This window comes from Tursiops truncatus, chromosome 9, assembly GCF_011762595.2.
Source record: "Tursiops truncatus isolate mTurTru1 chromosome 9, mTurTru1.mat.Y, whole genome shotgun sequence".
NCBI classification, from domain to species: domain Eukaryota; kingdom Metazoa; phylum Chordata; class Mammalia; order Artiodactyla; family Delphinidae; genus Tursiops; species Tursiops truncatus.
In genome coordinates, this window is record NC_047042.1 from 11426666 (window position 1) to 11451900 (window position 25235).

Below are 25235 nucleotides of genomic sequence, written 5' to 3' on the forward strand. Positions count from 1 at the left end.
ACACCTTTTTATGTTTATCCCTTTGAGTAAGGAGAACATACAGGGCAGGATGTTCAGGAAGAAATAGAGCAGGCTGTTAGGAAGACGATAGATGTACAGGCAGAGCAGTGGGAAGACAAGTAAAGTGAAGGTGCAGAAGAAGGACTGAGAGAAAGATCTTGTGGAGATCAGATTTGAACATGGTCTTGAAAAGGAAAGTGGATTTAAATAGGGAAAGACCATTGCAGGGAGGAGCTGGAGCTTCCATGTGGAAAAGACAGTAGGAAGAGGTTAATGGATGCAGAATATATGGGAGAATTTTATCTATGAGTCGGTTATATAAGGCTGGGGTTTTTGACACTTCTTGGGGTCAGAAATATAATTACAAAAGGATTCATTCTGTGCCTTTGGACTGAAAAGTGGTAAGTAATGCAGTTATGTTAGAACCAAGTGTGTCTGGAAGGCAGAGGGTAGTGGGAAGTAAGGTTATGGAGCAGAGAAGCACCATTTCATGGGTGACCTGACTGCTAGATTAGCAGTCTGACTTATATTCCAGATGGAGTAAGGAGAATCGATGTTTCTGATGAGAAAGTTTGAGCCCGCATGAGCTCTAGAAAGAGGAGGGCTGAGCTTTGCACAGCTGTATTTGAAGAGGGCAGGGGTACGAGTGGGGCAGGGCCGGAAGTAAGACTCAGAAGTGGGAATTATTTTAACTTATTTTTTTTTAACCTGGGAGTAGAGTTCGGAGATGTTTCACAATTATGGTTTTCGTAGCTAATGTGGGCATTGTAGACGTTGTTCAGAGATCAGTTCGAGGTTTCCAGTTGCTGACTGGGCACCTGGGAGGTGGTTTTGCCCATGAAACTCCTGTCTCTTATGTGAGTGGACCAGGTAGTTTCATTACTTAAAGCTCTTCAAATCTTGTTGTCTCTCTTAGAAGTAGATTGACCAGGGTTGTTGACCAGTGATCTCTGATGATTTTTGGAAGATGCCTCCTATGGTGTCAGTCAAGATTTTAGCACCCGGGTAGTGATGGTTTTATTGCTACTATTATCAGTTTTCTTTCTTTGTTGTTTTGTTTTTCTCTGTGCCTATTTTCTGGTTATGGGTACATGATCTCAAGTTCTGAAAATGTCTTTCAAGTCAGGAAAAGGAAACTGTGCCAGCCCTCTTCTGTCAGCTTCAAAGGATTTGGGGGTGGGAGGTCTCTTTACACACCTGGTCCAGCCCTGTCTCACCTGCTCCCTCCATTTCACCTTGAGGGACCTCGGTTTCTTGGGTGTTACCTTCAGCAAGCGTGATGTGTCCCAAGGAGCCAAGCTTTCTCTCCAGGATGAGCAGGAGAACCCTGGCTCAGGAAGAGCAGGTCTTCCCCAGCATCCTTCCCTGGCAGTAGTGAAAGCGTTCACCCTTCCCTCTCCTGGACCACTTGGCCAGATATGGTGCAGTTCCTACCGGCCAGATAAAGCAGTCAAACAGACTGCAAAGAAAACACAGCCCTCCTTGTATTCTCCTTGTGTTCAGCAGAGATAACTTTGCTGGAGTTTCAGTACTGAGTCATTTGGCTTCTGGCAGGCGCTTTAATTGCTAAAATGCAGATTTTTTTTTTTCTTGATCAAGAAGGGATTATTCTTGTTATCAGTCCAGAGCATCTTATTTCAAGATGAAAGCCTTTACTGAATTACAGATGTACGTTTGTACAAAGCTTTTCGGCGATTGACAACTCAAAGAGAAAGTATGATTTATTAGCCTATAATGGCTAACCCTGAGCTATGGTCTAGGTTCTCCCGATTTGTGAAATTGCTTAATATGAACTGCCTTTTATGCCGTTCAAGCCTCAGGTGACTCAAATAAATGTAGTCTCCATTACAGGATATGTTACGGAAGAGGGAAAAAGAAAAGCGGGGGAGGGAGGCAAAAGGAGAGAAGTGGCTTCTAAAATTCATCTTGGTGGTGCCTTTTACAGTAGTTTGGCTGATAAGCTGACAGAGGAAAGATTAATAACGAGGCTTGTCGCTATCAGTACCTGCTTGTCGATTCTCTGTAACAGGGCTGTCTGTTCAGCATGGAAATTATTGATTAAATAAAAATTGCTATTAGATTGTGATGTGATCCATAATCACAAACAATGGTGGACATTCCTCTTTTAGATCCTCAGCCATGCATCAAGTTGTTTCTTTTTTTCCCTTGCTGTAATTTATATCGTGCTGACACTTGAGCTCATTAGGACTAGCCTTTCTGCTCGGAGGCAGGAAAGCACGGGCATGCGCAGACCGGCCAGAGTGGGCCGGAGGATGGAAGGACCATTCTGGTGGGGGGCCTGGCCAGTTCATCCACTGGGCAGCAGCAGGGTTTTTGTCTGTTTGTTTGTTTGTTTAACTCTCTTTTTTAATTGTGTTACAATACACGTAACATAACATTTACCATTTGACCATTTTATTTAACTTTTTTCTAGTTTTCCTGAGTATAATTGAAATATAAAATTGTATATGTTTAAAGTGTACAACATGATAACTTGATATACATATGCGATGTGAAATGATGAACACAGTCAAGTTAATTAACACATCTGTCACCTCACAGAGTTACCTTTTATTGTGCTGTGATGAAAACACTTAAGGTCTACTGTCTCAGCAAGTTTCAAGTATACAATAGGGTATTCCTAACTATAGTCACCATGCTGTATATAGATCCTCAACTTACTCATCTTATAAATGAAAGTTTGTACCCTTTGACCAGCATCTATTCATTTCCCCCACCCTCCCCCAGACCCTGGCAACCATGACTAATACTGTTTCTATGAGTTTCACTTTATTTTTTATTTTTTTAGATTCCACATATAAGTGACACCGTACAGTATTTGTCTTTCTCTATCTGACTTATTTCACTTAGCATAATGCCCTCCAGGTTCATCCATATTGTCTCAAATGGCAGGGTTTTCTTTTTTTAATGGCTGAGTAATATTCGTTTTTTGAGGAAGCTCCTTACCATTTTCCATGATGGCTGTACCAATTTATAGTCCCACCAATAGTGCACAGAGTTTCCTTTTTCTCCATTTCCTCACCAACATTTGTTATCTCTTGCCTTTTTGATAATAGCTATTCTAACAGGTGTGAGAGTAAATCTCACTGTGGTTTTGATTTGCATTTCCCGATGATTAGTGATGCTGAACACCTCTTAACGTACCTGTTGGCCATTCGTATGTCTTCTTTGGAAAAATGTCTAATCAGATCCTTTTAAATTGGATTATTTGGGGTTTGGGGTTTGTTTTTTTTTTTTGCTATCAAGTTGGATGGCTTCTTTTTTTGGATATTAATCCCTTATCAGATATGCGGTTTGCAGTTTTTTTCCTCCCATTATGTAGGTTGTGTTTTCATTTTGTTTCCTTTGCTCTGCAGAGCTTTTTAGTTTGATACGCTCCCACTTGTTTATTTTTGCTTTTGTTGTCTGTGTTTTTGGTGTTATATCCAAAAGTCATTCCCCAGACCAATGTTAAGGAGGTTTTTCTTTCTGTTTACTTCAAGGAGCTTTACAGTTTGGGGTCTTTAATCCATTTCAAGTTGGTTTTGTTTTTTTTTTCTATTTCTGTGGAAAATGCCATTGGAATTTTGATAGGGATTGCCTTGAATCTGTAGATCACTTCGGGTACTGTGGGTATTTTAGCAATAGTACTTCTTCCAATCCAAGAACAGACTCTTTCCATTTATTTGTGTCTTGTTTAACTTTTTTCATCAGTATCTTACAGTTGTCAGTGTACAGATCTTTAACTTCTTCCTTTAACCTCTTTTAAATTTATTCCTAGCTCTTTTATTGTTGTTGAAGCTATTGTAAATGGGATTGCTTTTTAAATTTCTCTTTCAGGTGGTTCATGGTTCGTGTGTTAAAACACAACTGATGTTTGTATGTTGATTTTGTATCCTGAAACTTTGCTAAAGTTGTTTATTAGTTCTAACAGTTTTTTGGGTGGACTCTTTGGGTTTTCTATACATAAAATCATGTCATCTGTCAACAGAGACAGTTTTCCTTCATTCCTTCCAATTTTGATGCCTTGTATCTCTTTTTCTTGCCTGATTTCTCTGTCTGGGGCTGCCAGTACCATATTGAATAGAAGTGGTGAGAGTGGGTGTCCTGATTTGGACCACTTTGAAGTGTGCCGTTCAGCGCCATGCAGCACATTCACAATTGTGTGCCACCATCGCCACTACCTAGGTCCAGAACATCCTCCTCACTGCAAAAGGGGACTATGCCCATTAAGCAATCACTGCTCTTTCTTCTTCCTCCACAGCCCCTGAAAACCACGAATCTACTTTCTGTTTCTGGATTATTTGCTTATTCTGAACATTTTGTAGGAATGAAATCGTATAATATATGATCTTTTGTGACTTCCTTTTACCACTTACCAGTGTTTTCAGGGTTCATCCACGTTGTAGCATGTGTTAGCGCTTCATCCCTTTTTATGGCCGAATCATGTTCCGTTGTCTGACTGTATTACATTTTGTTTATCATCCTTTTATCTGTGGAAACAATTTGGATGTTTTCCACCTGGTGACTACTGTGTTCTTACGAGCATTCGTTTTTCATTTCAACGTTTATTTTCCAATCTTTCAGGTGTATTTCTGCGAGTGAGACTGCTGGCTCATATGGTATTTCTATGTTTAATTTATTTGAGAAGCTGCCAAACCTACAGCAGGTTTTAAGCTGTCTTGCACAAGCTCTGCCTTCTCAGGGGGTCTTACCGCTAACCTCATTAGCCCCTTGGATGTACTCATTATTCTGTCCCCAGCACCACCTCCCCACCTTGCCTGGGCTCTGCCTACCCTCCCTGGGCTGCAGGCTCAAGCTGGCTGTCTGGGTGCTTCTCTCCAAAGCGACTGGTGGCTCTGCCTTCTGTGGGCACGTGGGCATCACTCGGCAAAGAGGACCATACATCTACTGTCACCACTTTTCCCCCCAAAGGGGTGGGACTGTTTTGGACAAATGCATAGACTAAATATTCAGAGCATTAGGTCATGTGGGCTTGGCCAAACAAAATAGACTGACAGGTTGGCCAAATTTTATATTTAAAGGGTGATTCAGATGAAGTTCTGTTCAGGAGGATTGACCATAGTCCTTTCACAGTAGCTTGTTTGCGGGTTCACAGCTGGATATTAACTTTATTTGTTTTTTGTGGCTATTAATTTTATGATCACTTCTAAATGTAGAATCTTAAAAACGACCTAACCCACTACCTGCCTTTTTTTAAACCAAGTACAGTGAAGTCTAGAAAGGGTCAGGACCTTATCTAAGGCCACCAAACTGGTTAGTGAGTGGCTTTGGTACCAATTAATTTGTTCACTCATAGACGAATTCTCTTGTTTTAAATGGTTGCTTGGCACATATAATGAAGGCCTGGCCTTTAGAATTCCTAAGCTATTAAATTTATGCATTCTACCATCCCCCACTTCACTCACCTCACCCCTGCCCCCAACACACCGTCCGCCTCTGTCTGTCTGTCTATCTGTCTGTCTCTCTCTCCATTTTCCTCTTGCAGGGGAAAGCTGCCTCCAGCACACACACACATGTACTGCAAGTTGGAAACCACTGAAAGTAAATATAACTCTTCATCACAAACATCAGACCCCTTTAATCCAAACAGAGGTGAAAGTCAGATGCCCATCTAGGGCTGATCATCTTGACTCAAGGTAAAACTCATGCACTCATCCAAAACATGCATTTGTCTTTTGCTTGAGAGAGAATATGTGTGATTGATTATATTAAACTTAGGACTGGAAACAACACTGCAAGAAGGCAGAACTCTTGGAACTTGAAACCCCAAGCTGTCAGTCAGCACTCCCACCCCGCACTTCTGCTGTTGTTTCCTAGTTTGGCTTTATGCTGTAGCCCTTCACATGGACGGAGGCAAGGATGGGACTTCTCCAGGGTGGAAACAGCCAGCAGGACAGTCCCTTGGTACCAAGGCTCAGTACCAGCTACAGAGGTGCTACTCAGACTGGACAGCCAAGCTTCCTGATGGGCCTGCGTAAAGAGCACGAGGCCCTGGAGGGGAAGCGAATGCAAGAGAGTTGGGGGTCACCCAAGAAAGCCCTTCTGACGGAGTAACCGCAACTTCTCGAAGAAAGCAGGCACCAAGTGTGCAAAATATAGATCCCAGTGGAATTCTTTGATAAAGTTAGACTTTAAGTCATCCATACAGAAGCTAGAAAGAAAGTGCATACGTGGAGACAAGAAAGAGGTGTGGCATAGACATATCTGACCCGCCTCCAATCCAGTGGCTGGTGGGCAGGTTGAGGGCCTCAAAAGGGCTGCTGTGGAATCTGGGGAAGGGGAGGCGTATTCCTTGGAACTCATGGTTTAGAGGTGACACAGGGCTGTGAAAGCCAAACAGCTCATTTTCTAGTTTGCTCTTGCCTTTGTGTTCATTGGAATGAGCACGCACTTGGGACTGGGAACTAAGGGTACATCAGCGATTCACACGAGGCCTGTCCTCTGGGGCTTCCCATCCAAAACGGGGGGACAGCAGGAAAAAGAAGAAGAGTGTCTGTCCAACTGAAAAGGGATGGAGATCATGATTGGCAAAGGGGATCAGAAGCCAGCCGAGTGACAAAATCTCTCAAGCAGAGAGGTTTATCCGATGCCAGGGGACTGAAGTTCATTACAAATGGAACCAGGAACCAATATGAGAAATTTTTGAGCAGCTACAAAAAAGTGGGTGACGGGCTGGGAGATTGAAGTTGGTGATATCATTCAGCACTTTCAAAGAGGGCAAGAGAATGAATTCTGAAAATGACAGGCGGAGGATGTCGAGTCAATGCTGGAGGAAACTATATTTTTATTGTTAAAAGTTTTTTGTCTTATCACAAGATGAAATAGTAATCACTGGGACCCTCTGGGATCACCAAGAAAAACATTGCACTGGACCGGGCTGATGTTTTCTTTGGCAATTTTGTGAGGCTGGTTGGCCACGAAAATGCAGTAAATACATGTTGGGACCTCAGCAAAACGTTTAATAAGCACCTTTGGCCGAGACAGAGAGCGATGGTTGCACTAAGCAGCAGTTAAGAGGCGTATTCATTGGGCTTGCCCCCAGCCCCGTCTTGCTTAGCAGTTTGATGTTTGTTTCCAGGATGATGTCATAGAATGCAATTATCATCAAAGTTGTTTATGAGGAATTTTCAAATCCAGTTAGTGCCTGAATCAAGATCCTGAAAAATCAAAACACCGAAATCACTCCATGGAGATTTAAAATGATGATAATAACATAGGGCCTTTAATGAACTCTAAATTCACTTTTACTAGACACGGAGATTTGCCCCCAAAACTAGCTTATGGGATTCTCAACTGCAGAAGAAACAGAAGTACACTTCATTAGAATCACGCTCAAATTGTTTCAAGAAAATACCACTGAGCTCAGCATTCCGATTTCTAAAGATAATACTGATTGGATCCAGCAGCAATAGACCCAGACGTGCCTTGTGAATAGTGGTTGATAGAACCAAGGAAGAGAGATTTGGGGGTTACAGGGGGACAGAGAGAGCTGGGGGCATGATAACCGCCTTCAGATATTGGTGGGTGGGTTGCCATCCTGTAGAAGATGGATCTGATCTTTCCCCGATGCGTAGAAACCATAGGGAAACAGGTTTAGGTTTAATATAAGGAAAACTAATTTGACAGTAAGAGCTGACCAGAACGCTACCCCAGGAAAGAGAGAGTTCCGGAACTCAAGCTTAGGTATTTAAATTGGACACCATTGGGTGTGGAGTGTCATGAAGGTCATTCAGAGCCTCCCTGGGTTCTGGACTAGATGAATATTAGCCCTTTTAAAGTCTGAGAGAAATTGTTTTATTTTTTAGACATTTCCTGAAGCCAGTCATGTGCTGTGTTCAGAGGAGGAATAGGTTGGTATTTGTCCTTAACTAAGAATTCATGAAATCATCTCAGTTTTAGAGCAGTTCTAACAGTCTTTCCTCTCTATTTATTCCAAGCTTTTCCTTTCCTTACTTAAAAATATTTTGTTATAAAACACATTACTAATTAGTAAAATGAATTAGCTGGACAAAGCACTTGAAAGCTGAATCTCTGAGTTCCTCAGATAACAAACTCGGGATAAAAATTTGGGGAGTCGTCAGGCCAGAGAGTTCTCTTGTATTCCAGAACTACCTCTAATCCAAAACGTCTTGGAATTTTGGGTTTTTTCTCATTGTGTTTTAGTATGACTAGTCCTGCTGTGGTTATCATTTATGAAAACTGCCCGTAGAATTTGCTTTAGAAATGAGTCTTGTGTGCTGCGTACTTTTAGATCACATCCCTTTTTTTTTTTCTGAGATACTTTCCGATAAAAGCGTTAGTGCTAGGGCCATTGACATGGACAATCATCAAATGTGTTCTGAATACTAGAAAAGGAATTTTTTTTCCTCAAAGAATACCTCAGTTCCCTCTCGGATTTGGACTGTGCCTATGTGGCCTGAGTCTTTTGCAACATGAAGGATATAAAACTTAGCCTGATCATTCAGAGTGTTGGCATCCTTTTTTTTTTTTTTTGTCCAGACTGCAGTCTGTATCAGAGCAAGGCCCAGTCTTGTCTTTGTGTTTATTGCAAACACGCAAGAGATTACATAATGCACTTTAAATTTTCTGCTCTTTCTGTTGTGTAGCAACAGATAACTCTTGCTGGGTTCTGCTTTTCTCCTTTTTTCCTCTTTTTTTTTTTCTTTAATTTCCTTCCTGCATCTCATTATCTTGATGATTTATTTCACCCATCACCTGTGTTCTGGGCAGAGCTAAGGCATCTGCGGGGATGTTGATTGCTCCTCAGTAGCTAACCAGCCCTTCGTTTTCCTCCTTTCTTTGTGAATCAAGAGATAAGGGTGACCCCTTCATTTTGAGGGGCTGAGCTCAGAACATCTGGAGGATTCCCATTAGTGTGTTTTTTAATAAATTTATTTATTTATGGCTGTGTTGTGTCTTTGTTGAGGTGCGCAGGCTTCTCACTGTGGTGGCTTCTCTTGTTGGGGAGCACAGGCTCTAGGCGTGCGGGCTTCAGTAGTTGTGGCATGCGGGCTCAGTAGTTGTGGCTCGCGGGCTCTAGAGCGCAGGCTCAGTAGTTGTGGCACATGGGCTTAGTTGCTCCGTGACATGTGGGATCTTCCCGGACCAGGGCTCGAACCCGTGTCCCCTGCACTGGCAGGTGGATTCTTAACCACTGTGCCACCAGGGAAGTCCTCATCAGTGTGTTTTTAATCATCAGAAATTCCTGAAAAACCTTAAGAAATTAGTAAAAAGAACCAAATCAAAATGAACCGTTCTTTACCTAAAGTACTAAGAAAACGTGAAATGCACTTACCAACCACTGTCTCCATGGCCTTCCCCTTTAGGGGTCCAAGCATCAGTAATTTCTCCCCTGAGGAACTTGGGGGCCATCTGTTTGGTCCACTTGAAGGGACGGGTGTTTTCTTTGGAATCATGTGTTCCAACTTGGGAATAAACCAAAATGACCCTGGCCGCCGAAATCTGGAGGTTCCGTCCCTGTCGGGAATTTTTAGGCCTGCCCCCTAATATCTGCAGGAGTACAAATAGGGGCTCACATGCTGTGTACCTCAATACTTAGCAGCTGTAAGTCAAACTAAGAAACCGTTCAATAAAATATTTTATACTTTGACCTGGTCTAACATGTTGTCCGAACAACGGGGAAGGCCAGATTTAAGAGAGGATTCTGAGTCCTGTGCCAGGATGTGGTGGCCCAGGGATGACTGTCTCCCACCCCCACTTCTTTCCCCCTCAGGCTCTGGAGAGGCATGGAGACTCCCACCTGCTGGGCCAGACCCCATCCCTATCCCCCCCTCAATAGCTAGCCTTTGGTCCAGGGACACACATACTTGGGAAGATGGCCTGGTTTGTCTTCCGAAGGAGGGACCCCAAGAAGGGTCCTGTCCAGACGTGAGAATCAGGCACAGAGTCTGTTTGTGCAGGGAATTCCAGAATCCCAAGATCTAGAGTGTGGTCCAGAAGAGGCACTGGGCTCCTCCATTCAGGCCTCTCTGACTCCTCTTCCTGGGGGATAGGTGTTCAGCTGGAACAGGCTAGAACCAGACCCTCTGAAGCAGGGTTGCTGAGTCTGGTCTGCAGACCAGCGGCCAGTTCATGGACTGTCCCTGGTCTGTAGGGAGATGAGGAAACTGGGTGCCAGGTGGAAATCAGAGCACCTCTTCCTCCATGGAGAGTATATTGCTTCAGGGCTTCCCTGGTGGCTCAGTGGTTAAGAAGCTGCCTGTCAATGCAGGGGACACGGGTTTGAGCCCTGGTCCGGGAAGATCCCATATGCCACGGAGCAATGAAGCCCGTGGGCCATAACCACTGAGCCTGCGCTCTAGAGCCCGCGAGCCACAACTGCTGAGCCCACGAGCCACAACTACTGAGCTCACGTGCCACAACTGCTGAGGCCCCCGCGCCTGGAGCCCGTGCTCCACAACAGGAGAGGCCACTACAATGAGAGGCCCACGCGCCACGGCGAGGAGTGGCGCCCGCTCCCCTCAACGGGGGAAAGCCCGCGCGCAGCAACAAAGACACAACTCAGCCAAAAATAAATAAATAAATTTATTTTTTAAAAAAAGAGCATATTGCTTCCAAAAACTGTTAGTCAAACTGAGCAGCATGCTTCGCCAGTCTACGATCAGACACACACACTTTGTCTTCATCCTTGAGGAGCTCTCCTGGGCCCCCTAGGGCCTTTCTGGCTGAGTCTAACGCCAGCCCGGCTCAGTGACCTTGGCTTCTGCCGGTTCTTCAGGTCGTTTCTGGGCTAAGAGTCTATGATCTCTCCTGTATTTTCATCTCCCTGGATGCCTTACATCTTCCCTCCTTTCCCTAGTTAAACTCTGTAAATAGGTAGAACTTATCCCACCCTCATGAGTCCGGAGCCTCACCCTAGAGCTGGTAGGGGACTTGGGAACCTGCATTTCTAACCAGCTCCTAGACAAGCCCTGCTCTGCCCTGCCGCCGCTGGCTCTGGAGCAGGTGCGCCACCGGGGCTGGGGGCTTGGGGGGCAGGAGAGCCTGGCCCGCTGGGCTATGTGGCTTAGAGCTCTGGTCCCTTACACACTGTCTTAAGTACAGGAGAATCTGTATTTTAGTTGAGAACCTGTTCCCTGCTTAATTTATTAAGTTCATTTTGCGATTGACATATACACACTACTTACTATATTTAAAACGGATAGCAACAAGGACCGACTGTATAGCAGAGGGAACTCTGCTCAATAATCTGTAATCACCTAAATGGGAAAAGAATTTGAAAAAGAATAGATACGTGTATATGTATAACCAAATCACTTTGTTGTACACCTGAAACTAACACAACATTGTTAAGCAACTATACTCCAATATAAAATAAACACTAAAAAAAAAAAAAAAAACCTCGTTTTGTTCTCTTTTGAGGGGTGACACATTCAAATGAGATGTTAGTGGTAAAACAATTAGCTTCTTTATGGTAGAAAAGTGCATGAGATTTGATTCTAAGAGCTGTAGTATCCTTTGACCATGCTGAACTCGGGGCTCTGAGAAGGAAGTGATTTGAAGTATCCGCTTCCTCCTGCCAAAATTGCCTAATCCCCCTCTCCTCTGCACCCCCGTCCCTTCCATCAACTCTTTTCACCAACTGGAGCCTCCCAGCTGACTCGACTTTGGAGACTAGAGATGAGCAGCCAAAGGGAGAAAGAGAAATTGAACAGGAAGCTGGGGAGGTAGTAAAATAAATGTCCTTGCCTTCAACCCACATCCTCCCTTCCCACCCTGGTCAGTGGTTTGTTGGGCCAGAGCCTAGGTGGATGGCGTCTCAGTAACAGACACAAGGAGGCCCCTGGTGAGTAAGCAGCCCTTTTCTAGAGCCGGGTGTCGGCTGCTTCCTGCCAAGTGTGCAAAAGACCAGCCCTGTCCTCGCCCCGCGGGCCCAGTGGAAGTTTAAAGTGCTTCTCCTGGGGTGAGTTCTTGGTCCTTAGGCACCATCCATCCATGTGTGTAAGCCAAAGAAATAACCAGGGCAGTGCAGGCATACGATGGTATCCATTCGAGTCTTGTTAACGCAGCGAGTAATTACAGAGGATGATGATGGCTTAGGTCTCCAGCATTTTATTTTGTTCTCAAAGCTCCCAGCTTCATTGGAAGTCTTCATTCCAATACACTCATGACTTGCAGACCTGTCATTTGGATCTTGGGATTAAGGGCTTTGTCTGTACTCATAAAACGTTATAAAGCTGCTGGCCTCTATAGATGCATTTAAACTCAAAGAATTCATCAGTTCCAACATGCTGGAAGTTTCTTTCCAAATGTTTTAGTTGCAATGCAGTGTAAAATTTAAGAGGGTTTGGGGAGGTAATTAAACATATGCAATTAATGTAGTGTCTAATGGCTCTTCCTATTAATTTTCACAGCCCAAATACTGTTTTTCCTTCATATCCTTCCTTCATATCCAGCCCCATGTGCTCCTTTGCTGTTAATCATACACCAAGGCCACACCATCCACAGGACCTTTGCACCTGCCATTCCCACAGCTGGGATCAGTCTTCTCATAGAATCCACAGACCTTCCTCTAAGCCTCTGCTGAAGTTCTCATAGTATCGAAGAGGTCTCCCCTGACCGGCTTGTAGAAAATGACTCATGTGACCCCTCCATCACTCCCTTAACCTGCTTTGTAACTTTTTACATATCTCATAATCTGAAACATTACTTTTTTAGATTAAAAAATAAAATTATTGAAGTATAGTTCATTTACAATGTTGTGTTAGTTTCAAGTGTACAGCAAAGTGATTCAGTTATACATATATATTATTTTTCAGATTCTTTTCCATTATAGGTTATTACAAGATTTTGAATGTAGTTCCCTGTACTATACAGTAGGTCCTTGTTGTTTACCTATTTTATATTTAGTAGTGTATATCTGTTAATCCCAGACTCCTAATTTATGTCTCCCCTACCTGTCCACTATCCCCTTTGGTAACCATAAGTTTGTTTTCTACGTCTGTGAGTTTATTTCTGTTTTGTAAATAAGTTCATTTGTATCATTTTTTTTTAGATTCCACATGTAAGTGATATCATGATATTTGTCTTTCTCTGTCTGACTTAACTTAACTTAGTATGACAATCTCTAGGCCCATCCATGTTGCTGCAAATAGCATTGTTTCATTCTTTCTTATGGCTGAGTAATATTCCATTATATATATATACCACATCTTCTTGAAACATTCTTTTTTAATCAGTGTACTACTGTCTGCCTTCCACCACAAGGCTGTAAGCACCATGAAAGTAGAATATTTTTTTACTCATTCCCAAGACTGGCCTGGCATATAGTAGGTATTCTGTACATATTGTTAAATGAATGCATTAATGAATATTGATTTTCTCCTTAACACCATGGCTTAGAAAATTGTGTGTGTTTGAATTCGGGGTGAAGAATACTTTTTCAATCAGTTAAACACTTTGCTGTCCATTCTTAAAATAAACTTTAATAGTTCTAGAATATGGTGAATGTTATACTAATGATATACAGAGGAGAGCCCTTGAAGAAAAGACTATATTCACCTAAGTATTAAATAAGGTTTGGTATTACTAAAGCAACATGGAAACATTAAAGTTCAGATGACTGTTAAAAAAAAAAGACCAAAATAATCCATAATGCCTTCAAAATCAACAAAACCAAAGGCAACTTTTATTAAAAATTTTATAGATGTTCTCTCTTCTTAATCTATTTCTTAGAAATTGAGAATATACTGAGTGTATTGGTATGTGAATTTATATTTTGTACCCTGATTTCATCATATAGATATAACCATAATCACCTAATCATTGCTATTTGACATCTAGGATTTTTACAACATTTTTTCACTATTGGAAATAATAAACATCTTTGTGTAAAATTCTTTGCTCCTAATTAGGATTGTTCCCTTCAGATAAAATCTTTAAAACAAAGGAACTGAGTTCAACAGAGTAACTTAAGGATGATTTTTGACTAAATTTAGAAGAATATACCATTGGGATTTCGCCTGGAATTTTGTTAAAATCTCAAACGAAAAGAGTCTATTATCCTCTAAAAATTCAGTTTTCTCATGTAGAAATGGGATATATTTTTTTATTTCTAAGCCTTCTAACTTGATATTTTTCTTCTCTTTTTCTTACCCATTCCTAGGCATGAAATTCCTCCCCCCATTCATTATTGCTTTTAATAGAAATTTTAATTTAAATTTTAAATTAAATAGAAAATTAAATTTTCTATTTAATTTAAAATTTAATTTTAAGTTAAATAGACAATTTAATTTAAATTTTAATAGAAATATTGCTTTTAATAGAAAAGGGACTGGGTTTGTTTATTTTTATTGTGTGTACACTCAGCCTCCTGAATCTTGGTGTTCCTAATGGTTCTGTATTTTATTGTCCCAGGTTTTCTAATAATACACTTCTATCATCTGTAAATAATAATAATACCTTCTTTCTAATAGGTATATATTTTGTTTCTGTCTCATTGCATTGGTTATATTTCTTGGTAACTGCTGCTTGGTGCCTGGCTTTAATGGGAATGTCCCTCTAGTTTTCAGTCTTTATATAATCCGTTCGTTTAAGATGGATACAATTTGCGCATGTGAAGGAAGTACCCTTCTTTCTGTTCCTAAATGTATACAGATTTTATCTTGAATGGTTATAGTTACTTTATTAACTTTTTGCCACCTAAAGAGATTACCATGTAGTAGAATATAGTTCTTTGTCACTCCAGAATATTCCAGATGAGTTATTCTTCTGATATGTTATAGGATTTAGTTTGTTCTTTTTATTTATAATTTCCCCATTTTTATGACTGAGATTTATATCTTTCTTTTCTTTTTTTGTGCTGCTTTGGTATCAAAGTCACTCTAGATTTTTTTTTTAATGTTCTTAGTCATTTTCATCTTTTCCATCTCCAGAGAGCATTGCATAGCATAATAGTCTGGTCCTTGAATGTTTGAAATAACATTCCCGTAAAACTGTTTGGATCTAGAGTCTTTTGAGAATAAAATCATTGGGTGACTTAAAATTTTTTTCTTATGGTTTGAGGAACTTCGCAGTTTTTTACCACTGAGTCAATTTGAATTACGTTTATTTTTCCAGAAAGTCACCCATTTCATTGAGATTTTCAACTTTACTGTTTTCACGCTGTGGCTATTTAAACTCTTTGATAAATGCCCTTTGTGTGCTTCATTGTACCACCTTATTTGTTTATTTGTTTGTCTGTTTTTGTGGTTTGTATTTTCTCCCACTTGCTTGGGTATGTCATTGGTTTCATCTTGTATTTTTACTTTTTCCCCCCAAATCCGTTTCTGGGATTAGTTACTAATTCTACTGTTTAAATTTTAATTTGTATCTTTTTATTTGTTTTTATTTTTAAATTATTCTCTATCATGCTTTCTTGGGCTGATTTTTGCTTTCTCCTTATAATTTCTAAAATGAACTATTATTTTTTTCTTTTTAAATAATAAATGCACTTAAAGATGTTAACTTTCACTTTAATTCACTTTGACTCTCATAAAGTTTGACAGTCCTGCTATTTCAAAATCGTCTGTAGTTATTTTTATGGGTTATTTCTTTCAGTAGATAAGAAGTCACTTAATTGTCAAATATATTTGAGCCCCTGCTATAAGCCAGGCACTGTTCTAGGTTCTGGAGATACATTTGTGACCAAAAGAGTCAAAAATCCTTGTCTTTACGGACCCTGCATTTCAGTAATAATGTAGCTTCTACTACTACTAACAGTCAGCAATACTTGGTTTTCAGTCAGGTATTATGTGCCAAGCACTGTACTAAGAGCATGCTGTGTTAACTCATTTCATCCACTCATAACCTAAAATCTCCATTTTATAGATGAAGGACCCAAGTCATAGAGTTTCCGTAGCTTGTCCACTGTCACATCGCCAGTACATAGCAGAGCCAAATGGCTTCTTAATAACTGTGCCAACAAGGACACTATGGTTTGTGTGTTCCCTGGACCTAGGATTTTGTTTGTTTATTAGCACATTTAAACTTGTATTAATTTTATCTAGTCAGTAGAGATTTGTGCAATTTCTGCTTTTAATATTTTGTGGAGATTATTTTCACTGTGTGATACACATTCAGTTCTTTGAACATTCTTTCGAACAAGTACAGATAGTCTTAGGCAATGTTCAGCTGTCTTAATGGTGTTAGTCAGAATCTTTCTGTCACCCCTATTTCTTTGTCTACTTATTCTAAAACTGGTACTGGTGTATTAAATCTCATATGATTATGTTTCTAGCTATATTCTTTATAATTTTAACAGGTTTTGCTTTCTATATTTTGGTGCTTGGTTATTTGGTAGAGAAAAGTGTTGCTTTCCTTTAAGGATTGTACTTTTTTTATCAGTACAACGTTGTTGTTCAATTTGTTTAATATTAAGATTAATATCACTAATAGCACACCCACCTGTTTATTTTTTAACAATTTCTCTAATTTTGTTTTCAGTGACTCCCTGACATTTATAGCTATGTTTATTACCATCTGAGAGAGTTTGCCTATAGTGGGTAGATTTGAGACATTTACTTTGAATGTGAATTTTCGTGTCTTTTTTTTTCGTGTTTTCTCTGTATGTGTGTGTGGATGTGTGTCTGTATGTGTGTTGCCGTATTTTCTTTATTTTTACCATGGCCAATTTGAAAGTTAATAGAGTGTTTTAAATATTGGTATACTTGCCTATACATTTATTAAATACACAATTAAATGCATAATTTCTAATTACTGAAAAAGAGATATCAAAAAATCCCCTACCTGCACGTTATTTTGCAGGACAAATAATTTATTATTTAAGCAATTCTTTCTCTCCTTTTTCTATTCTTCCTTGCGTTTGCCAATTTAATTTGGGCTTATGGACTCAATTATTATACATGTATTAATTTTACTATGTAAGTCACCTCGCTTATGGTTTTATATGTTTACTTTTTTTTAAAATCAGTTTTATTTATTTTCGGCTGCATTGGGTCTTCATTGCTACACGCGGGCTTTCTCTAGTTGCAGTGAGCGGGGGTTACTCTTCGTTGCGGTGTGCGGGCTTCTCATTGCGGTGGCTTCTCTTGTTGCGGAGCACGGGCTCTAGGCACGTGGGCTTCGGTAGTTGTGGCTCGCGGGCTCCGTAGTTGTGGCTCAAGGGCTCAGTAGTTGTGGCCCACAGGCTCTAGAGTGCAGGCTCAGTAGTTGTGGTGCACAGGCTTAGTTGCTCCACGGCATGTGGGATCTTCCTGGAGCAGGGCTCGAACCTGTGTCCCCTGAATTGGCAGGCGGATTCTTAACCAGTGTACCACCAGGGAAGTCCCTATATGTTTACGTTTATAACAGTCTTTTCAACAATCTTTATACTTTGCCCTGAGTGTTCATTCGACTTCTGCTCTTCATCCTTTCATGTAATGGCTTCTTTCTTGAGATCTTTTCTTTTTTTTCCATCTTTTTGTCAAGAGGGAAAACTTTTTTAAAAATTTCCTTCCTACATTAGTAACAATTTAGATGAGTCAAGTTTTGGGGGGGGAAATTTTATTTTCTCTTATACCCCTATAATTCAACATTTTCCACTAATGGGTGGCCAGTGAAAAGCTGGATTAAACATTCCATCATTTCTTGCCACTGGATTATCCAGTCCTTTAATATGTGAGCAGGGCCTCCAGTCCTATTTCTGACCAGCATGTAGCAAAGTTCTGTTCACCTGTGTTTTCCTCTATGGAAGGATACTGCTATATCTTGTTTCTGTTTGTTTCTTGAATTTTTTTTTAATGATGCCAAGTATATCTAGGTCTTTCTACACTCATTTCAGGTCTGGTTTATGCTTAGGCCATTTCATTTGCAATTATTTGGTTTACCTCTACTTTCTTCCTTCTATTTTTGTCTTTGGGGGTGTATATGTGTTTGTGCTCCACACCTTGATTTGATTTGATGTGGTTTCTCTGTTCCCCGTCCAGTTCCCTGCTGCGTCCATAGCAGATTCCAGAGGATGCTGAAACATCTTCCTTCCCGCCAGCTTCCCACCTGCTTGTTTCTTTACTTGGGTGCGTCTTGTGTGCAGGCATCCTGGCTTCTTTTATCCTATTTGGGAACAGCAAGCAGCTATTTCTAGTTTTCTTTCCTGATTGTTTTTCAATTCATCCTTTATAAACTCTGTCCTCACTCTGAGTCTTTCACAGTCCTTCGCTTTTTGCTGGTAAGAGAAAAATGTTCATGGCCCTCCTGTGATGGTGGACGTCGTTGGCCTCTACCTGAATGTAAGGTGTGCTATCCGGCCCCTAGGGTGGCGGCAGATTTCCCGTCTCCGCCCATGCCTTTGTTTTAGGCTTTTTTTTTAATTACTTTGTGTTTTCTGGGGTTTTTAAAATATTATTTGTAGAGTTTCAAATTGAAATACATTCATGTAGTTAAAAAGCCACAAGTTGTAACAGGTATGCCTCAAAAAGCCTCCATCTTTTTTTTTTTAGCAATTGATATGATAACTACACATCATTTTTATTTATCCATTAAAACTGGGATCCCCTAGAGTGCCCTGGTAGGAAAGAATGCGGTTAGACTAGTATTTTTTGTTTGTTTGTATGTTTGTTTGTTTTGGCTGAGCCTGGGGGCTTGCGGGATCTTAGTGCCTCGACCAGGGATGGAACTCAGTGGCCCCTGCAGTGGAAGCGTGGAGTCCTAACCACTGGGCCGCCAGGGAAGTCCCAGTCTCCATCTTTTCTTGGTCTCCCAATTCTCAGCTCCCTCTACAAGTAATAACTGTTCTTAAGTTTTGTATCTGTCTGGAATTTCTTTATGGGCACATTAGCAAACACACATATAAATTCTTACTCTCCGTCCATGCTGTCCGTCTTTCAACGCTATAAACAGAGGGTGTGCTTGGATCAGGTGGTCCCCTCTGTGAACAGGTGGACTGTCCCTTCTGTCCATCCAGATGAGAGACCACTGTTGGGTCTTCTCTTGTGGGTACAACGTGTCAGTTGTGGACCCCCATGCGTAGCCCTCGGGTCCACGGCAGCTCAGCAAGGAGGCATAGACCATGATGCTTTCAGCGTGTGGTTGACCCCCTCCTACTTCTGGTTCTGTAGAGCAACGTGACTCAGTGTATCCAGTGATGGCATAGACAGTCTAGTGATGGGTAATTGCCTAATTCTGTGGTCCATACAGCCTCAGGAACCCAGGGCCAATGGAATGCAGTAAAATCAATGAAAACCTTTTTCTGCCTTTTTGGGTATTTGTGAGGTCTGGTTCAGAAGATATATCCAAAGAACCACATTACTTAAGTCAAGACTCTGCTGCCTTAGTAACAGGTCTATGGCGTGAGTCTTCAGTGCTACCGTTGTTCTGTATACAGTGATGGAAGCAGGCATTCTCCATCATTTTCGTGTGTCTCCCATGTTAATCGAGTTGGTTTCCTTTCTTCTTATGCCATCTGAAGTTAGACCTTTTTTTTTTTTTTGGCTGTACCACGCGGCATGTGGGATCTTAGTTCCCCGACCACGGATCAAACCCTCGCCCCTGCATTGGAAGCACGGAGTCTTAACCACTGGACCGCCAGGGAGGTCCCTGAAGTTAGACTTTTATTGATAGCAACTTCCTATCATGCAATTAGGTCCAATGGAAAGTGAAGAAAATGGTATGGTACCCTCTTTTCAACAAGAAAGTCCACTCATCTGCATCATCTAATGTATAAACTAAATCAACTTGCAACTTTTTAGGTCACTTGACACTAAATATAGAAAACTGTGGATACACTTCAAGGAGAGTTCAATCATTGTGCCCATCATACTCCACAGAAGCTGAAAACCGATGTGGGAGGAAATGCAGGAAAGGGAAGGGCCATTGAAGTAGATTTGGAGTGAAAAAGAATACTTTCAGGCAGAAGAGAAAGAAACAAAATAATTAAAGTTGTTAGGCCATATTCACCTCAAAGCTGTACTTAACAGAAAGGCGATTTGACTGCTGATGTCCGAAGTTGAAGGATAATTTGGTGAGTAATGTAGAAGGTGAGAATATCCGTGGCCTGAGCATGAAGTTAGCTCTGTCAGTGTAATTTCTGTGGAGCCAATATTATGTTAACACCATTTAGAACCTCTGCCAATAAAATTAAGTGCTCTATTGAAATGCTGTGATTCCTTATGTTACTTCCTTGCTAAAAGTCATGCATTTTGTATTTCATAGTCTGGTGAGAGGTGTTAAAGGTGAGAAATGGAATTTATTTTTGAGGCACTAAAGAAGGGAAAGGTTATGTAACGGATGGTTGTGGAATAGGCCCATTCCTGTTTCATTACCAGTTCGTTTCTTTCTTTTTTTTTTTTTTTGCGGTACGCGGGCCTCTCACCGCTGTGGCCTCTCCCATTGCGGAGCACAGGCTCCGGACGCGCAGGCTCAGTGGCCATGGCTCACGGGCCCAGCTGCTCCGCGGCATGTGGGATCTTCCCGGACCGGGGCACAAACCCGTGTCCCCTGCATCGGCAGGCGGACTCTCAACCACTGAGCCACCAGGGAAGCCCCATCACCAGTTTGTTTGACATAACCCACATCCTGCTGGGGTGAGAAGCAGCTGTTGCGTCCACTCTTGGGCATCCTTTGAATGGTTTTTACAGGCTTTCTGGGCACTTCAGATAAGATGAAGTAAAGGAGCTGGTTTTGAAAATATGTACAAAGAAAATACAGTGTTCTCTGTCACATGCTTGGAATTTGAGCCCGCGGTGAGACTCCCTTAGAAGAGGTACCATATATTGATTACTTCGGCCGTCTCAGTTTACTTGTAAAATAAATGAAGTCAGCCCTTCACCCAAGTCCCTAATGACCACTTCCATCATTTACCTCCTCTTTCTAAGCATTACCCTGAGATGACCTGGTGGACCAGCTTAATGACAACATCTGAACCAAAAAGAATGCCTCATCCTTGACTCTTGCCAAAAGAAGGGAAGGAAGAAAAAAAAAAGTCTGGGCAGCAGGCACCTAGGAGCTGTCTTGTGCCCTAGAGCCTAAGTTTCCGTCCAAAGCACAGCAAGAAAAACATGGATATGAGAGTTAGATTGAGAAAATCTTTTTAGTGCATCTAGCCGACTCCAGCTACAATGAAATATGAGGAAACTGAGATTATGGGGTCGTATCTTGGATTCATGTCGTTCAGCTGAGCACCGTTTCCTGAGCACCTGCCGTGCGGAAGTCACAGTAAAGGCCAGTGGGGCACCAAGATGAATGAGATCCAGTCCTTCGACTCAGGAAGCAGCCTGGAAGGGGGGAAAACCACGCTCGTGCAAAATAAACCCATCCCCAATGTAAAGCAGAAGGTCCCATTAGCGAAATCTCAGAGTTAGGGCACACTTAACCCTAACGTCCAGCTGGGACGCCAGCTCATCCTTTTCCACCTCTTTCTTTCTCGTTGAATTTCCATTGTGTTGTACGCTTTCTTTTTTGCTCGTCTAATCCTAGGACTGCTGAGAGCAGCAGTGGCTCTGATACTCCGTGATCTAGAATGATCGTGGGCTCCGCCAGGGAACGTCAGTAACATTCACTTTAATAAAATGTGAACATTGCCAACCCCTCGGTCACAGGCAGCCTGGCGTAAAAAAGTTGACCTGCAAAGTTGGCAGTCCAGCCATCACATAGCCGCTTTTAAGGATGCTGTAAAAATCCTTTCCATAAATAACGTTGAAGAGGCGGGGTGGGAGCTGAACTTCTCCAAATGTCCCCTTTCTTTATCAGCCTCCCAACCAGTAAGGCAAGGATGCAGTTCTTTCCTGGGAGATGGCAGTTGAGGTTTAGATTATGTCGTGTATGGAAACATCAGAGGGAGAAAAAGCCCAAACCTAAACTCCCGTTTAAAAAAAAAAAAAAAAAAACTTTTTATATAGCCATAAAAGGGAAATGGGAACCGCGCACAGCACTCACACCTGAGATGCCGCATCCCTCCCTGCAGCTTTGCAGTATGAATAAAAATCCCGGTCTTCTGCCCATCATTTCATGGCCCGTGGACTTGCACAGGAAATCAGGGAAGACTTGTAAAACACTGCATTCACGGAGCTCAAAGTTTTGCTTGACCACACTTACCGCATACAGATGCATCGACTCAAATCGGAACAAGATGTGATCTTACTGAGAAAGAATCCTTATAATATCACGTTACCTCCCCCTGAAAATTCCCCTAAGCATGTACAAAATGCAGAAGACCTAAAGGAAGGTATCGAAGAAAGCCTTTAAGGCTGAGAAGCAAACTGCCTTTGCCTTCCTTGTATCATATTATATATACATATTACAATTATGTCAGCGATTAAAAGCATTGTCATGCCACATTATGAACTGTTTTTATGTTTAGGATTAAATAACTCTCCCCACACCCCTATGGATTCCTTTTATGTCCTCAGGGCAAATCCTTCCTCTCGGGTCAGGAATGTAATAAGGTAGGTTTTCCTCTCTCTGGGATATTGTGTCTGTCTCACTGTGTTTAAATTGATGCAGAAAGCTCTTCAGAGCAAAATACAGTATTTTCTTTGTACATGAGCCAGCAGTTGACTAACCCACAGGGAATTCTCTGTGTTGAGCATTTTAAAGGTACAGGTTGGGAATGTTTGAACGGCTGACGTTCAGTGAAAACCACTGGGGAAGTGTATCGGCCATGACTATAGGAGGAGATGCTTTCTCAGGCAGTCATGAGGGGAAAACCATCATTATTCTAAACCAGTAATTTTTAAGTGAGAAATTACCTTAGGAAAATTACCCAGCTCGTTTTAATAAGAATGATTCAAGACAGAAATAAAGAGGATTTGCAGTTTGTATAGATGTGTGTACATGTAATTTGAAGGCATTTAGCTTCTGAAAATGAATTTCCTAAAATTAGCCATCCTTCCTCCATCAGATGTTATGCAGTGTTAACACGTCCCTTCTGGGAGTTGAACCACGGACCCTGGGATCCAAAAACAGCAAACTTAGCATTTGAAGTAAAGGGAAATTTCTTTTTGATTTGATAGCTCCTTCCAGACCACCAGTTGCTAGAGGTCAAGGCCATTTCCAACCAAAGATAACTTATTTAACTCTTGTAATGCTAGTTATTGGTTTTGATAGTACCCTGGGTTCTAGGATCTTGGAATACACACAAAGTATAAACAGGATACACTGTGTGTGTGTGTGTGTGTGTGTGTGTGTGTGTGTGTGTCTGTCTGTCTGTCTGTCTGCGGGAACGCATGTGTTTTCTTCTTTCCCTTCCTCCTTTAAGGATACAGGTCCCTCTCTCCTGTCAGTGTACTTTCTGTAGCATTTCATTAAAAAAAAAAACAACTCTGGGAAATCCCCCCTCTGGTGAGCTTTTGGCCCTTTATTTCTGACACACGATCCAACTCTTTTTTGGCTGTGAATTCGCCACCTTTTTTCTAAGTTCCGTCCCTGTGTAGGTGGAAAGTTTAGCCCTGCATTCTGTTCTTACTGCCTATGCCAGGAATTCATGGCACACTCTCTGGTAAGTTACCGAACCTCTCCCAGTGTCAAGGAAAGCCTCCTGAGGGAGATAAAGAATGGGGAGGAGTGAGCCAGACAGCGAGACGTTGGACGAGCAGGCGAGGCACGAGCATTTGTGTGAACAAATGTACCGCGCATAGAGCCTACAGGCCATGTGCCCAGAAACAGCCAAGATGGGGACAAAGCAAGAATGGCCGTGATGCCTGTGCCACCTCCCATGGCCCTGTGCAATGGACTTGATGCCGAAAACTCGGCCCCTGTGCACCTGTGCCAAGTCAAATCTTGGAGACAGAATTTCGGGTGAGGTAGAAAAGAATAGCGTTATTGCTTTGCCAGGCATAGGGTGACGCCATGGGCTCATGCCCTCAAAAACTGTGTGTCCCCAAACTGAGGGGCCTTGATGAGAAGTTTTATAGCAGTGGTTCGAGGGTTGGGTTGCTGATAAGGATCAGGGTGTGTGCAGGGCCTGCATTCCTTTAATCAGGCCTCAGGTGGTTTCCTGATGCGCTTCTGTGGTTCTTGAGGGTTATCAAACTGTGACCTTCTCTCTGGAATGAAGAATGCTTCATCAGATAGTTAACATCTTCCATTTGTTGGGGATTTTAGCCGTGCAGAAGAGCTCAAAGATACTGTTATGTGTAGCCCTTGGGGGGAACCGGGACCCTGCCCCAAGGCTGCACTATTGTTTCTTGACTCTCCCTTGTGTCTACATTCCCTCCCTTCCCTGATGAGCAACTGTTTGAACCTGCTGTTTGGAATTCAGGGAGGGTCATGGAGGCTGAAGCCTATTCCCTGCAAACAAGAAACGGGGGACACAGAAAGGTTTCTGTGCCCGGGAGCCCGACAGGGTCCTGCTCTGTTTCAGTACTTGTGGTTGAATTACCTGAAAAGTGAAATTCACAGAAGTCATTCTGCAGACCATCTAGAAAAGATAACAAACATATAGTACACTGTTACTTGAAATAACCAGGTGACAAAATTTGGACCAAACATTGAGTCTCCATTAGCTTCAGTCTCTGGTTTGGGGGCAAGTGCATTCCCTATTGTTCCCCTATAGAGTGTTAACATTCATAAACTTTTAGCCAGTTTCTGTGCTGTTATAATCACACTGTATTAATATTCTGTTCAGATATGCAATGTGGAGACAATTAGGCTAGCCACCTATATGTCAGAGGCATGCATTCGCTTGAAGGGGTCAGATGAAACTTTAAAAGTTGCATGATTACTCAGTATACACTGGCCACATTTTCCTAGGAAAACGTGCTTATAAAAATATGCTTTATAGAATCAAGCCCTCAAATTAAAAACATATTTTTAGGAATAATTGAGCACTTCTTGAGAAATGAAATTCTTACTTTGGTGGGGAGGTGAAAGGCAAAGCAAAAAAAAAAAAAAAATGCATAAATGGCTGAAATTCAAGGAGAGTCATCCTCCCCCAGGAGTGATTTCACCATCTGAAAAGTAGTGCGAGGAGGGCTGGCTTCCCAGTTCTCTTTTGGAGAGCCCACAAATCACTTCGTACACACATACCCTTAATTTTTTAAATGTTTTTAAAAGTTGCCAGGTTGAAACCTGCATCTCAGTGTAATGCCTTCCTCGTTTATTTGTCCAGCTGAAACTCTATAGGAGCAACCTTACTTCCTTGTTTCTGTCTCTTCAAGCACTTTAGTCATGGAAGGGGGCAAAATTTCCATTTCATTAATGAGATTTCCACAAGCAGATTAAAGAGGAAATATGCCCTTCAGTCTTCTGTTACTTAACAGCATTACATTAGGAAGAAACCT

General features: G+C 41.7%; 1 protein-coding gene across 3 annotated transcripts in view; it reads left to right on the forward strand.

Moving 5' to 3' along the window:
* GLI3 (GLI family zinc finger 3) overlaps nt 1-25235 on the forward strand; it is a 286977-nt gene that overhangs the window by 232693 nt on the left and 29049 nt on the right. The gene's annotated exons all lie outside the window — the stretch shown is intronic.